Source organism: Cervus canadensis, chromosome 23 (genome assembly GCF_019320065.1).
Source record: "Cervus canadensis isolate Bull #8, Minnesota chromosome 23, ASM1932006v1, whole genome shotgun sequence".
Taxonomy (NCBI): Eukaryota; Metazoa; Chordata; class Mammalia; order Artiodactyla; family Cervidae; genus Cervus; species Cervus canadensis.
In genome coordinates, this window is record NC_057408.1 from 45953744 (window position 1) to 45968463 (window position 14720).

A 14720-nucleotide genomic window follows, 5' to 3' on the forward strand; every position below is an offset into this window, starting at 1 on the left:
AGATTCTGCTGCTTATTCTTTAAAACTCTCAGCTGAGGTGTAAATGAGAAAGTATCTTTCTAGAAGATGATTTGGCAAAAGGTAACAAAATCCCTAAAAGGATGCATATATCCATTGGCCCCTAAATCTCATTTTGAGGAATTTACCCTAAGATTTAATTGTAAGAATATTTATAATAGTGACAAAATTAATTTTTTCCATTTTATTTTATTTTTTTATTGAGGTATAATTTATTTATTGTGAAATGCACACGTTTTAAGTGTACAGTTCAGTAAGTTTGAACAAATCCACATGCCGTCAGGATATAAAATGTTTTATCACCCCAGAGCATCCTTCGGTGCCCCTTCCCACCCAGTGTCTCCACCGGAGCAACAACTGTTCTGATTTCTCTCACCATGGTTTAATTTTGCTTATCAGAGATACTACCATGACAATATTAATTGTATAACTTTTTGATACTTATCTTCTATGAACCATGATCCCTAGCAGCTACTCTAGGCTCAGGGAAGGAGGGAGTGTGACTGCAAACTCAAGAAAGGTGTGGTAGGATGCTGTCCCAGGCAAGAAGGAGGAGGAATTGGGAAGAAAGGCTGTCTTTCTGCCCTAGTGGACTGTGGGAAATGATGAGCTAAAAGAATCAGGCAAGATGATCCATATGTCTTGGTCATTCCAGAGCTGGGAGAGAGGTTAGACAGGAAGAGGTAGGAGCCTGCAGCTGACACTCTTGCCACTCTCCAGTTAATATAAACCCTTCCTCCTCATCAGTGAGATATCAAGAGAAATGATGGTTGGGGGCTTTATGGACAGGGTGCTGTTTTCCTTTTAGAAAGAATAGACATTATTGTATCACTTCTTCACTCAACTTTTTGCATTGAGACCACTAGGCAACAAGCTTGAGGATGAAAAACCAGGATGCTAAAGGATGGCAGTAGGAAATATAGCAAGAGCTCAGACTCTTGGTGGCAGCCCCAACAATGTTACTAATTGCTTATCCTTGGATTTCATATTATATGAAAAATACAGATCCTGGTTCATTGAGCTATTGATAGCTGGATTCCAGTTACTTGAAGCTGAAGATATTCCTGATGGGTTTCCTATTTGGAACTCTAAGGAGGAGACTGCCTTGCTGGGCTCTCTAATCCCATGAGTACCAACCTAGCGTAGCCATAGCAGAGTAATGTTGGTGGCATGGCAGGGTTAACCATAAGAGAAGCCTGAATGAAGCCACCTCAGTTGTCCATCAGTATCTGCATGGCATGGAAGAAATCCAGAAATCCTTACTGGCTTCATAGAGATAGGCAGACATTAGCTGGTGCTGCTGATGGGGGAGGTTCCTGGGGAAAATGATCCTGAGATTGGGAGCTTTGTGGTGGATCAGTCAAGCCAGTGATTGCATTTGTGACACGCAAATAACTCAAGGCAACACATAGGGCCAGTTGGAACGCAGGTGGCCCAGGTCAAGTAGCGGGATCTAGCAGATACTAACAAATCAAGAAAAAGTTAACTATGAGTTACTTGGACATTGGCCTCAACATAGTATGTTCACAGGGCTTTCCAAAGATGAAAACAGCCTCAAGGCAAGAATCTGGGTCCAAGGTCTCACTTTTTCCTGCTCCCATGTGAATGTAAGTTACCTGATGCTCCTACATCTCAGGCACTAATTACGAGGGAGTAGGAGGAGGGAATCTGAAAGACTGAGCATTTGTCCAAAAGGTACCTAACTACTCAAGAGTGAATGTTTTACTTCTAACACTAGACTGAGTGGGCTTTCTGCACAGTTACTTCTCCAGCCACATGTTACTCAATATTATTTATTTTTCATTACTTAAAGTATCAAAAAGGGAGGGAGAGTATAAGAGTAAAAAATATAGGTCATTGTTAGATAAAGTATAGAAGAGCCATTAAATAAAATATTATTTGGCAATTAAAATGAATTAGTGTTTCAGCTAAACAAGGTGGATTGAAGACACAGTAATCAAAACTTCCACTCCTCAAATCCCCTCTAGAATAATAAAAGACAGGGAATGGGAGAGGAGGAGCAGAAAAAACAAATCAGAAGCTAGAACAGAGCCTAACAAAGTGGTAACTGACTTTAGCAGACCTAAAGAAAGCTTTATTCTCAAAATATTTATTTGGCTGCATGGGTCTTTGTTGTGGCATGTGGGATCTAGTTCCCTGACCAGGGATCGAACCTGGGCCTCCTGCATTGGGAACACAGAGTCTTAAACACTGGACCACCAGGGAAGTCCTGATAGCTTCATTCTTAAGTAGCAGTGGAGGTAGTCCAGAAATTGGCTGATCTATAATGAAGAATATCAGAGAAGCTCAGGGATTGAACATCGACATAATTTTGGTGTGTTTGTGTGTGTACAAATGGAGCTGGAAAAAGACAGTTGGTTGAAATGCTAAGAAGCAGTTATAGATCCTTGGCTTCTTTTCCACACTTCTTGAGGTCTCCTTACAAGTCCCCACCCCAGCAGAAGACTGAAATTCACTCTCTGGAGAGGCTAAGCCAAAGGTCTTGTGAACTGATGGACACTGGCCAGTTAAAGCATTCAGAGAGAGTGGCTATACGAAAGGGTTGACACTGAGGGGTGAGAATCCTGGCCCCTTGTCACAGTCTGCTCACAAAATGATAAAACTAAGCTACAACCCCCAAGAAGGGGACTGGAAGTTTCTGCTCTTCAAGTTGATCTTTTTTTCATCTTCAAATAAAAAGACCTTCAGACGCTAAGTTGAGGTCTTTGCCCCCAAGATCAGCTTAGAAACCAACCAACCAAGCCTTCCCACTTACACAGAGCTTCTAACAAGCTTTTCAGTGTTTCATCCTAAATCGAAGCAAACCAGTGGAGTCAACCAGGCATTTGGAGAATGCCTTTGTGTTGGTCAGTATTCCTAGTTACAAACGTGAAATTCATGATGGGCTCGTTTAAGCAGAAAATGAATGAATTAGAGCATATTATTGCAGAATTAGAGGGAGATGTATAGTTAAGATTAGAAACCAATGGTGAGTGACAGGCTTTCAAAATCAGTAGTTACTGAGTCAGCTTCAGGGGCAAGTCTGAGCTCCCACTGCTTGGTTGGTGACAACAGGCAAAAGAAAATGATTGTTATGTGTAAATGGAGACAAATTTGTCTGTGAATCCTCCAGAATTTGTAGGGAGAGGGACTATGGGAAAAATAAAGACATCATTCTAATTTTCCAAGTAGGGCATGGAGGGTCTTATTTTTATTTTTTTATTATCAATGTTTTACTTCACAGACATGAACTCTGATACCTTTGGGTTCCATGTGTAAGAAAGGAAGTAAAGCCAAATTTTAGCTGAAGATATCACTGCAATATTGGGATTTGGGTAATAGCTTATTTTCCTCTATGTGGTTACTGTATGTTTCCACATTTCATTATTTTTAAATCAGAAGTCTTTTAAAAAGTTGTTGGAGAAAAAAGAAATATTATTGGTGGCCAGAGTGGGCAGATGAGCTAAGAAACCCCATAGTATCTCTCTGCCTTTGTGAACTTCTTCCTGGCTGTTTTTGGGGTACGCTTCACTTGGAGAATGCTCGCCTCTGTACCACAGCTCTGAGTCACTGCTTCAGACTTTCAATGTTCTTACTAGCTTTTAACCAGTAATGAGAAGGCTATTCCAGATAAACTTATGTAGGCCAACGGGAGAAGAGGCAGAGGCACACATGGTGAGAAGGCTTTTGATTAACCCTCACAATCCAGACTACCAGCAAATCTCCCACGTGAGCAGCGGGGAGGGCTGAGTGGAAGCAGCAGCAGCTCTTGGTAGAGATCTTTACGTGGCTGGCACTTTATCATTCCTAAGGTCAGTCCATGTCTGAGGGATGATTCACTCTCCTATGTTTCCCACCTCCCATAATCTCATCGAAGTTCATCCATCCAAGGACAACCCCTCAGTCACCCTTGACTTCTCTTTTCCCCCCGCCTCCAACTTCGAATCACTCACTGAGCCTGTTTTTTCAGTTCCAAGTCTGTCTCTGAAGTGATTTTCAAGTCTGTTCCATTCTCTGAATCACCCTGCATCTGCGCACTTTCAGGCCTTCCTCACTGCTGCCCTGGACAAATGGGAAACCTCCTAAGTGTCTGGTTGGCCTCCAGGACAGAATTACTGCTTCCAACTCTGTCAAGGAAGAGGCCCCCCTTTCCCACAAGGCCAATGCTAACCCCCCTTGCAGGGCATACAAACCTTTCATAAACAGACCCTGAACTTTAGTCAGTTTCTGCTTTGAAGATGACCAACTTGTCCGTGTTTACTAGAAATTTTCCAGATTTTTAGCACCCAGAAAAGCCTTCATTCCTGGGAAAACCAGGATGTTTGACACCCTATCCTAACCCTTGTCACCCACCCCCAACTCAGCTGGCAAATTGACAAAAACTTTACATTTAACAAAACAAGGTATGACTGTGCTTTATTAATTTTTATCTGCCCCAAGCCTGCACAGGATCTGGCATGTCATAGGCAATAAGTAATCTGTCACTCTCCAACAATTCATGATGTCAATAAGGCTAGTATTTTCTCTAAGATTTTTGACCTCCTCTCTGTTATTTGTCTTGAGAATGAAAGTTTTGAAAATATATTTTATTTTATTTTTTCCACTCTTGTATTCTATTTCTTTTTTTTTTCCATTTATTTTTATTAGTTGGAGGCTAATTACTTTACAATATTCTAGTGGTTTTTGTCATACATTGACATGAATCAGTCATGGAGTTACATGTATTCCCCATCCCGATTCCCCCTCCCACCTCCCTCTCCACCCAATTCCTCTGGGTCTTCCCAGTGCACCAGGCCCGAGCACTTGTCTCATGCATCCAGCCTGGGCTGGTGATCTGTTTCACCCTAGATAATATACATGTTTCGATGCTGTTCTCTTGAAACATCCCACCCTCACCTTCTTGAAAATGTATTTTATTGTGACACTCTTTCCTTTAGTAAATGACAGTGGCTTAAAATGGTGGGCAAGGTGTTTTTTCTACCACCTGCCAACAGAGAAACCAACAGCAATATTCATTTGTCAGAAATTACTGTAAATAATGAATTTTATCACAGGAAAGAAAGAAGACACAGCTACTATATTCTACTAACCCCAGGTTCTTATGGAACCTGTCTACATTAGAATGTTTGAGTATCATTCTCTGCTAGATGGTCTTGTCATTACCTCACTTTCTGAAGAAAGATCAGATTGGTGAAAGTCTTAACTTTGGAAGCATGCTTTACAAACTCTGTGACTATTAGTTCCCAAGGACCATATTATCATTAAAAGTAGTAGGCTTAATGAAAAACCCATCAAGCACAACAGGAAATGCAATATTTTTTCCATTTTAATAACTATTATTTTATGAACTAGGTATTTATATATAGTCACACTGAAATTCACCACTGAGGGAAATGGCTACCTACTCCAGTATTGTTGCGTGGGAAATACCATGGACAGAGGAGCCCGGCAGGCCACAGTCCGTGGGGTCGTAAAAGAGTCAGACAAGACCTAGTAAGTAAACAACCACCACCACCACCACTGAAATGCCTCATTACTAACATAGATTCTATTAGTCTGTGTGCTTATGTCACTAATGTTCATGGCAGAGATCACTGGAAATGACATGTATTTGAGAAAAGTAGAGAACGCTCCAAAACTAAGCAGTGGAATCCCCATTTCTGCCTGTGGCTCAGTCGAGTCTGCCAGGCGTGTTTGGGAACCTGTACTTAATTCTGTCTGAGAGGCCCTTCCCCTGTGTGCTGTGCTGAGCTTAGTCGCCTAGTCATGTCTGACTCTTTGTGACCCCATGGACTCCTCTGTCCATGGGGATTCTCCAGGCAGGAATACTGGAGTGGGTTGCCATGCTCTCCTCCAAGGGATCTTCCTAACCCAGGGATCAAACCCAGGTCTCCCGCATTGCAGGCGGATTCTTTACCAGCTGAGTCACCCGGGAAGCCCATGAATACTGGAGTGGGTAGACGATCCCTTCTCCAGGGCATCTTCCTGACCCAGGAATCGAACTGGGGTCTCCTGCATTGCAGGCGGATTCTTTACCAGCTGAGCTACCAGGGAAGCCCCTTTCCCTGTGTGGCGCATTCTAAAACTCAAATTGGTTCTGCCACTTGCCCAGCTGTGAGTTTCTTTCATGCGTTCTCTAAATGCACTAGGAATTCCTTGGGACCTCATCCCATCACCGTTCTTTTGAATGACTGGGTGTTCACACACATCCCCTGGTAAGAGGTTCAGACGTTTGTAGTTGCATCTATTGCAAAGTTTTTTTAAATCCTCTCTTACACTGACTAAAGACTACTTTTTAAAAATGGAAGTATAGTTCGTTTACAATGTTGTGTTAGTTTCAGGTGTAGAGCAGTGATTCAATTATATACTCTTGTTCAGATTCCTTTCCATCATAGGTTATTACAAGATAGTGACTGTAGTTCCCTGTGCTATGCAGTAGGCCCTTGTCATTATTTTGTGTATAGTGGTGTGTGTGTGTTAATCCCCAACTCCTAATTTATCTCCCCTGCCCCACCATCTATCCCCTTTGGCAATCACAAGTTTGTTTTGTCTGTGAGTTTATGGCTTGAAACCTCTGCCTGATGTGGCTCCTTTCTTTACCCCTTTGTGAAACTCTCTTCAAAAGAGTAATAGGTGAGAGGACTAGGCCAGCCTAGTTACGCTGGCAACTGTAGTGAGTGTGTGTACACCACGCGCACATACACAGGTGGATGGAGGAGAGGTTGCTCATTAAAATATACTCCCCATGAAAAGGAGGTGGGGGAGTGTGACTCTTCCCATGTTCAAGTGAAAATCATGTACCCTGCAAAAAAAGAAGCTTGTAGCTGAATCTATTGCCAAGTGTCTTAGGTCCTCCACACACTGACTAGACTGCCTTTTTTTTAAAAGGACACTTTCTGGGGTTAAGTTTGAACCCCATGGATCTTGCTCTCACAGCATCTTTTCACTTGCAATCCACACCTTTTCATCTTTTGCCCTCTTAGGAAAGGTAGTAGACAATTTTTTAAAATTTAAACACATATACAAATATGTACAGATATACAAATATATGTATATATGTATTATAATTGCAAGTAAAATGTTTGTGGGAAGAATCTGGTTTTTTTGGTTGTTGTTGCATGACTTTCTTCGATCTTGACTTGGAGCCAGATTTACCTTTTAGAATTTCTATCTTGATCTCTTGCTTATGAACAGGGAAGAAAAATAAATGTTTCAGAATGACCACCTGAGTCTGCAGCAAATCACATCTTAATCTGCTTCCATTTTGGCAAAGATTCTCAAACCCAAATACTTTCTGTGCAGCCTCATATAAAATATATTCCATCCTCCTTCACACACCCACAGCAAATGTCACTAAATAATTATACACTCAGACTCTTCTTAATCCAGCTCACCAGATAGGCACTATTAATTAAACAGATCTGGAATATGAGATAACACCTATTTGCCACCCCTATTTTATGCTATCACTTTCTAACTTACTCTTCCTCTCAACCTTATAGATTTTTAAAATGAAATGGATTTTTTTGTTTCAGAGAGGAATGGGGCTTAATATTTTATAACTAGCCTCATATTTTAAGATATACTTTGAAAAAAGGTTTAAACACCTATATTCTTTCAAATATATATAAAACTATATTTGAACTAAAATCACTGGTTTCTGCATAATAATTTTAAGGTGGTTTCTGATACTCTTGAGTTTGAAGTCAAAATTTATTTTTATCCTCCTTCTCCATAAAGTATTTACTGAGTGCCTCGTGGTATATGGTTTATGCAAGCATTGCACAAAGCAAATTATTCAGGAATAGTCTGAGTGCAAAACAGTTTGAGACATAAATGATTTCATACAACTACAGGAGTTAGCAGGTCTAGTTTATAACTGGAGATATTGTTTTATAAGGTATTATTATCTTAGAATACATGTGTCAAGAATTCAAAGAACAAAGTTATTTTCAGTGATTACATTTATGGTGGCCAGACACTGTTTTACTTGGAAGCATGGCTTTGCAATCCACCCAGGATCTAGGCAACCATTTTATTCCCAATTGCACCCTCCACCCCCACCGTTTCAGGTAAAGTGTCAGGTTGGTGCTCTGCTGCTGGGAAAACTAATGATCAAAACTCGGGGAAAAAATTATTTAGAGGTTTTTTCTGGCAGATACCTATGGTCTGGAGGGAAGTGTTGCACAGTGAAAATGATCATGTTTACTCCTAAACTAAATGGGCATTCATCTTATTCTTATGCCTGTCGTGGTGTACCCAGAAAGTGCTGGATGGAGTGAGCATAATGGAATAACTCCCCGCCCTCTCCAGGAAAAGAAACTTCTCATTGTAATGTTATGGTGTGCTCTACAATAGTAATGATTTTATAGCTTCATAGTATACTCTCAACAAACAGCGTTGAAAATGGATTAAATGATTTCGTTTTGCTTTGGCTATTAGTCTATCTCAGAAACAGTTTACCGTCTCATATGTAATATACTGATAGTGATTATCCCTTATTTCTAAGTAACACTCTCAGGGATTCAATGACAATGAGACCAGCAGGAAACGCCAAGGAACATAATAGCTTCCTAAGCAGCTATGTAACTTTCCATTTCTCTGAGGGCCGAGGTAAGTCAGTGGACTGGTGGACAGAGAACTTTTGTCTTCTGAATGCTGTCTTATTTCTCCTGTTAAGAACCCATGATGGAGGGGCGTCAGGACAAAAGAGCTTGAACCCGCGATACGAATTTTTTTCACATCTCGGCAGAAACTCACACACCACCCCAGTCTAGTGTGATAATGGTATTCTTTTCCTGACTATGACCCACCACAGGAAAACCATGAGGGTCACACAATGGCCAGAAATTAACTCTTGACATGCTTGCAGCTTTTCCAGCAAACACTGGGGCTTAATATTATAGAACTAGAAGAGCTGATCTCCCCTGGTGATAGCAATCTGCCTTTCAATTTTGCTGTCTCGAACAGCCAGCTGTGAGCCTTTATATAACATTTCACAGTCCCTTAATTACCACATGACAACCTCAGGGCTGCTAATCCTAATACCGTTCCAAAGTGAGGGACTTATGACATGTCAGCAGTTTAATGCAACTCTTTCTGTGGTAATCATGTTTCGTGGAAAATATAGTTCTTCCCCAAACACAGTGAATACTCACCTTACAGTGTTCAGATAAACTTTTGCTTATGCCCCACATCACAGGAGAGAAATAGCCTCTTGTGTCCTGGTATAGAGGTGTACTGGGACTGCTAAGCATATAACAGAGAGCCAAATGAGAAAGACTGGTAGGGGGAAAACAGTGGATAACATCAGGCCAGACAAGATTTATTGCACTGCTCAAGCATAGCATGGCTAGTCTTTTTCCTTTTCTTGGTAGAAATTGGGCCACAAATGTAGCGTTCATAGCCCCTGTGATGATGCATGGTGCTTTAGTAGCTAAGTCATGTCCGACTCTTGTGACCCCATGGACTATAGCCCACAAGACTCCTCTGTCCATGGGATTTCTCAGGCAAGAATACTGGTGTGGGTTACCTTTTCCTTCTCCAGGGGATTTTCCCAACCCAGGGATTGGACCTGTGTCTCCTGCATTGCAGGTGGTCTCCTGTATTGCAAGTTTCTTTACCGCTGAGCCACCAGGAATTCCCATAATGCATAAGCACTAACTAAATTTTGATGATCTTAACATGGCCACCAGGACAGTGTTATCACTTTAGGGCAGATTAAGGCAGGTCAAAGGATCTACAGGAAAAAGAAAGATTTGCCTTATTGACTAAATCAGAGACATCAGTTGACCAGGCCCAATCATTCAGGACCAATATTAACTTGGACTCAAATAGGCTGGATTTGTTTTCTCTGCTTCTGCTTACTTTCTGCCCAAGTTGGTATGCTACTGACTGCCAGAAAGCAATTAATCAAGTCTACATTTCAAATGTAGCAGTATAAATTTAATACGACATTTGTTGTTTGGTGAGTTTCTTAATATCCCCAGACATATTAATCAATCAACAAGTACTTACTGAGCCTCTATTCTGCCCTGAGAGTTTTGCTAAGTGTTCTTGGGGACATGAGACATATGAGATGAAGTTTGAGCTCTCCAAGGAAGTGGAGTGAGGTGGCTTACAAGGCTTGAATCCTAGCTTATCAACTTACTAGGCTTTGAGATAATTAAGTCACATTTTGGACCCTCACTGTTTTTAACATGAGGCTAAAAATGCCTGTTGAATGGGGTTAGAATTTCTATTTTGGGCCCCTTCTGAACTCCATACTTGTATATCTAATAGTCAACTTCCTGTGTCCACCTGGATACCTAACAGAATCACAAGCTAAATATGTCCAAGATGCTTCATCCTTGCTATTCCACCCCTACCAATACCCCCACCACACACTTTTTCCTCTAACTTTTATCTTTCTCAATACGCAGCATCACAGTACTACTAGGTACTCAAAGACTTCCTTTTCTCGTTAATTCATCAGCAGGCTCTATCGATCTTGTCTTAAAAGTACATTCCTGATTCACCTACTTTTCTTTGTCTTCGTTGCCTCCATCTGTGATGCAGACATCCATCATTCATCTCCTGAAACAACTCTCTGTCTGGTTTCACAGTTTTGACCCCTGAGTTCTTTAGTCCAGTCTCCACTCAGTAGTAAAAATGCTTTTTAAACCTGAATTGGGACTTTCACTTCTGGTTAAGATGTAGAAAGTCATGAATTTCCACTTTTCAATGGTGTACTTAATTATATTTTGGTGTCCCAATTATTCTGGATTTTACTAGTGGCAGCCTCTACAAGTGACTCCCGTGTCTTTGTGACATGTCTTCATTAATTTTACTGAGCACTTCTTTCAGTCAGTTCAGTTGCTCAGTCATGTCTGAGTCTTTGCGATCCCTTGGACTGTAGCACACCAGGCCTCACTGTCCATCACCATCTCTTGGAGTCTACCCAAACACATGTCCATTGAGTCGGTGATGCCATCCAACCATCTCATCCTCTGTCATCCCCTTCTTCTTCTGCCTTCAATCTTTCCCAGCATCAGGGTCTTTTCCAATGAGTCAGTTCTTCACATCAGGTGGCCAAAGTATTGGAGTTTCAGCTTCAACATCAGTCCTTCCAATGAACACTCAGGACTGATCTCCTTTAGGATGGACTGGTTGGATCTCCTTGCAGTCCAAGGAGCTCTCAAGAGTCTTCTCCAACACTACAGTTCAAAAGCACCAATTCTTCTGCACTCAGCTTTCTTTATAGTACAACTCTCACATCTGTACATGACTACTGGAAAAACCATAGCCTTGACTAGATGGACCTTTGTTGGTAAAGTAATGTCTTTGCTTTTTAATATGCTGTCTACGTTGGTCATAACTTTCCTGCCAAGGAATAAGCATCTCTTAATTTTATGGCCGCAGTCACCATCTACAGTGATTTTGGAGTCCAAAAAAATAAAGCCTGCCACTGTTTCCACAGTTTCCCCATATATTTGCCATGAAGTGATGGGACTGGATGTCATGATCTCCTTGGCAAAACAAGACTTTCCAGGCTCACCTTTTGCCTCCTTACCACAGGTCTAGAATCAGCAGTTCTCTGAGGATCCCTGGTTCCTTTCATTGGGGAATGGATCAGAGACCAAATTTCGTGTGCTCAGTTCAGTTCAGTCGCTCAGTTGTGTCCAGTTCTTTGCAACCCCATGGACTGTAGCACTCCAGGCTTCCCTGTCCATCACCAACTCCTGGAGCTTGCTCAAACTCATGTTCATTGAGTCAGTGATGTCATCCTTGGCCTTTTGGCTAAGATCAAGTGTAGTATCTGTTCTTATCAGTTTGTGTGCCAGGGGTGCTCATTATTCTTAGGATGTCATTGCTTTGCCCTTTCGGCGGGCAGAGTTAGGAAACCTGTGTATCTATGTGTTGTTGTGTAGTCGCTAAGTCGTGCCCAACTCTGCAACCCCATGGACATAGTCCGCCAGGCTCCTCTGTCCATGGGATGCTCCAGGCAAGAATATTGGAGTGGGTTGCCATTCCCTTTTCCAGGGCATCTTCCTGACCCATGGCTTGAACCCAGGTCTCCTGCATTACAGGCAGATTCTTTACCCTCTGACCCACCAGGGGAGCTCCGTATATATGGGGCTTATCTATAAATGTGCGCTTACCTATACATGTGCACATACACATGTATAAGACATGTATTTTATATTTTAGAAACCATGAGTTCATATTGAGTTCAATTGAGTTCAATCCCAATTCATCCTGACATTGTTCACTTACTTCATTTCATATTTGAATGTCCTTTCTTCCAACGTGCAAACTCTGGCCCCTCACAATACAGCACATTTACTTATTTGTTCAATCTATAATGCATTCGATTTTTTCTGTATTGTTTCACTCATCCCTCTTAAAATCATGAATGAGCTAAAAGAAGTTCAGAGTTTGTTTGCAGTTCTCTCTCTTCATTCCACCTCATTCTCCACCCCACCCAACACTGAGGGCTTAATAATCAAATTCTGTGTTCATAAATTACCTGATTGTTCTTTCTGTTTTTTAACCCTCCCTTAAGTGTGGTTATAGTATTTCTTGAAATACATTGGGGCCATTCATTCTACTTTCCTTTCCATTTTAGATTCCCCTTTTCCATCTGGATTGGGTTAATTTAATTTTTATGTTAAAAACTTTAAGATGATTGAAAGGGAAAGTGAAGTCGCTCAGTCATGTCCGACCCTTTGCGACCCCATGGACTGTAGCTCACCAGGTTCCTCCGTCTATGGGATTCTCCAGGCAAGAATACTGGAGTGGGTTGCCATTTCCTTCTCCAGGGTATCTTCCTGACCCAGGGATCGAACCCAGGTCTCCCGCATTGCAGGCAGGTGCTTTAACCTCTGAGCCACCAGGGAATCCCAAGATGATTTAAGACGATTACGAAGTCTAAACCTGTATCAAAAGAAATGATCTATCAAGTGCCACTGCTACTGTATCCTTTTTGCCCTATTTCTTCCTCTACCTAAACTTATAGGAAATCAACTTTGTTATTTCTGATTTATTTTCTCTGTATTCCTTATGTGAAAGTGAAAGGCACTCAGTTGTGTTCATCTCTTTGCCACCACATCTCTTTTCTCTACACTTAGGTTATGTAAGAATTCACCTGGTACTTTTATATTTATATATATTTTTACATTTGCATCTCTGATCCATTTGGTGCTTATTTTGTGTATTATAAGAGAAATGAGTCTAATTTTATCTTTTTTTAAAAAAGTTATCCCATTTACTAAGAAGAAAGAAGATAATTTTTATCCCATTTTTTTGTTACCACCTTTATCATATGCCATATTTCTCTATATAATTTGGTTTATTTAATCTTCAGACTCTTGACAGCCATGTATGGATTGGTATTTACGATTATAAATCAAAGGAGCCCCAGCCACAGGGGAAGTTGGAACTGACTCGCCAGATCTTTCCCGTGAGCCTTCATTAAATGCACAGGGGCAGTATGCTGATGACTGCAGACAAGAGACCTTAAGAGAATCGTATCCCCGATATGCGTGTCTTGTTCCCTAAATGCAGCGGCACAGTGTAATCACCCTTACCGAGCTCTGGCTGAATTTCTAATCCATGGATTCATAAGCAACACAATTGTTATACTAAGCTTCTAAGTTTGGGGGTTAGTTTGTTATGTAGCAAAAGATAGTTGATGACTTCCGCCTTCTGACTTGCATAAGAAGCGTGTGGAAGTCACCATGCCATCTAAAAGCAAGTGGAAAAAAAAGAGTGAACAGGCTGAAAAATCAACAACTTTTCTTGGCTTCATTAGAGAGGGGAAGATACAGGGCAAACCACTGCTCTTAAGATGGGAGAAACAGACAGGTGAATTTAGGAAGTCATGGCTTAGCCGAGCAGAATGATAAGTGAAGACCACCACAGGAACCTGTACTGGGGTAAGAAACCCAGAACTGTAGTTGACAAATTGCTGGAGACTCAGTGTGGACAGGTCTGAGAATTAAAACTCCAGAGGTAGCCAGTTGTTGGAAGGACCCCACAGTATTGTAAGATTTACCTCCAGCAGCTTGGCTAGATCCCCATAGTAAATATTGGAGAAAAATCTCCTTAAGTTTCTGGCAGAGGAGGGGGAAAATGACCCATTTTTTAAAATACACCTGAGCATTCTGTTCTAACAGGGCCTGCCCTCAGGGGAAGCTAGTTAATCAGAACCTAACCTATTGGAGTATTATCAGACTGTGGGGGAAAAGGAAATCCGACTACAGCGAACCCTAGCCATCCTATCCCACTTAAGGTGGGAGAAAAAAAAACTGAGAAATTCTTATGAAGCTAACAATCTAGAGGCATGTCCTCACAAAAGACCGATACCTAATCATAGAACTATGGAAGGCTTCTGCTTCCCCTAGACCTTCAGTTCAGTTCAGTTCAGTTCAGTCACTCAGTCGTGTCTGACTCTTTACGACCCCATGAATCGCAGCACGCCAGGCCTCCCTGTTCATCACCAACTCCCGGAGAGTACTCAAACTCATGTCCATTGAATTGGTGATGCCATTCAGCCATCTCATCCTCTGTCATCCCCTTCTCCTCCTGCCCCTAATCCCTCCCAGCATCAGGGTCATTTCCAATGAGTCAGTTCTTCACATGAGGTGGCCAAAGTATTGGAGTTTCAGCTTCAGCATCAGTCCTTCCAATGAACACCCAGGACTGATTTCCTTTAAGATGGA

The 14720-nt window shown here is 41.5% G+C and overlaps 1 pseudogene; it reads left to right on the plus strand.

Moving 5' to 3' along the window:
* The first annotated feature begins 11775 nt into the window (after positions 1-11775).
* Positions 11776-11880, plus strand: LOC122425935 (annotated as a pseudogene).
* Positions 11881-14720: the final 2840 nt, after the last annotated feature.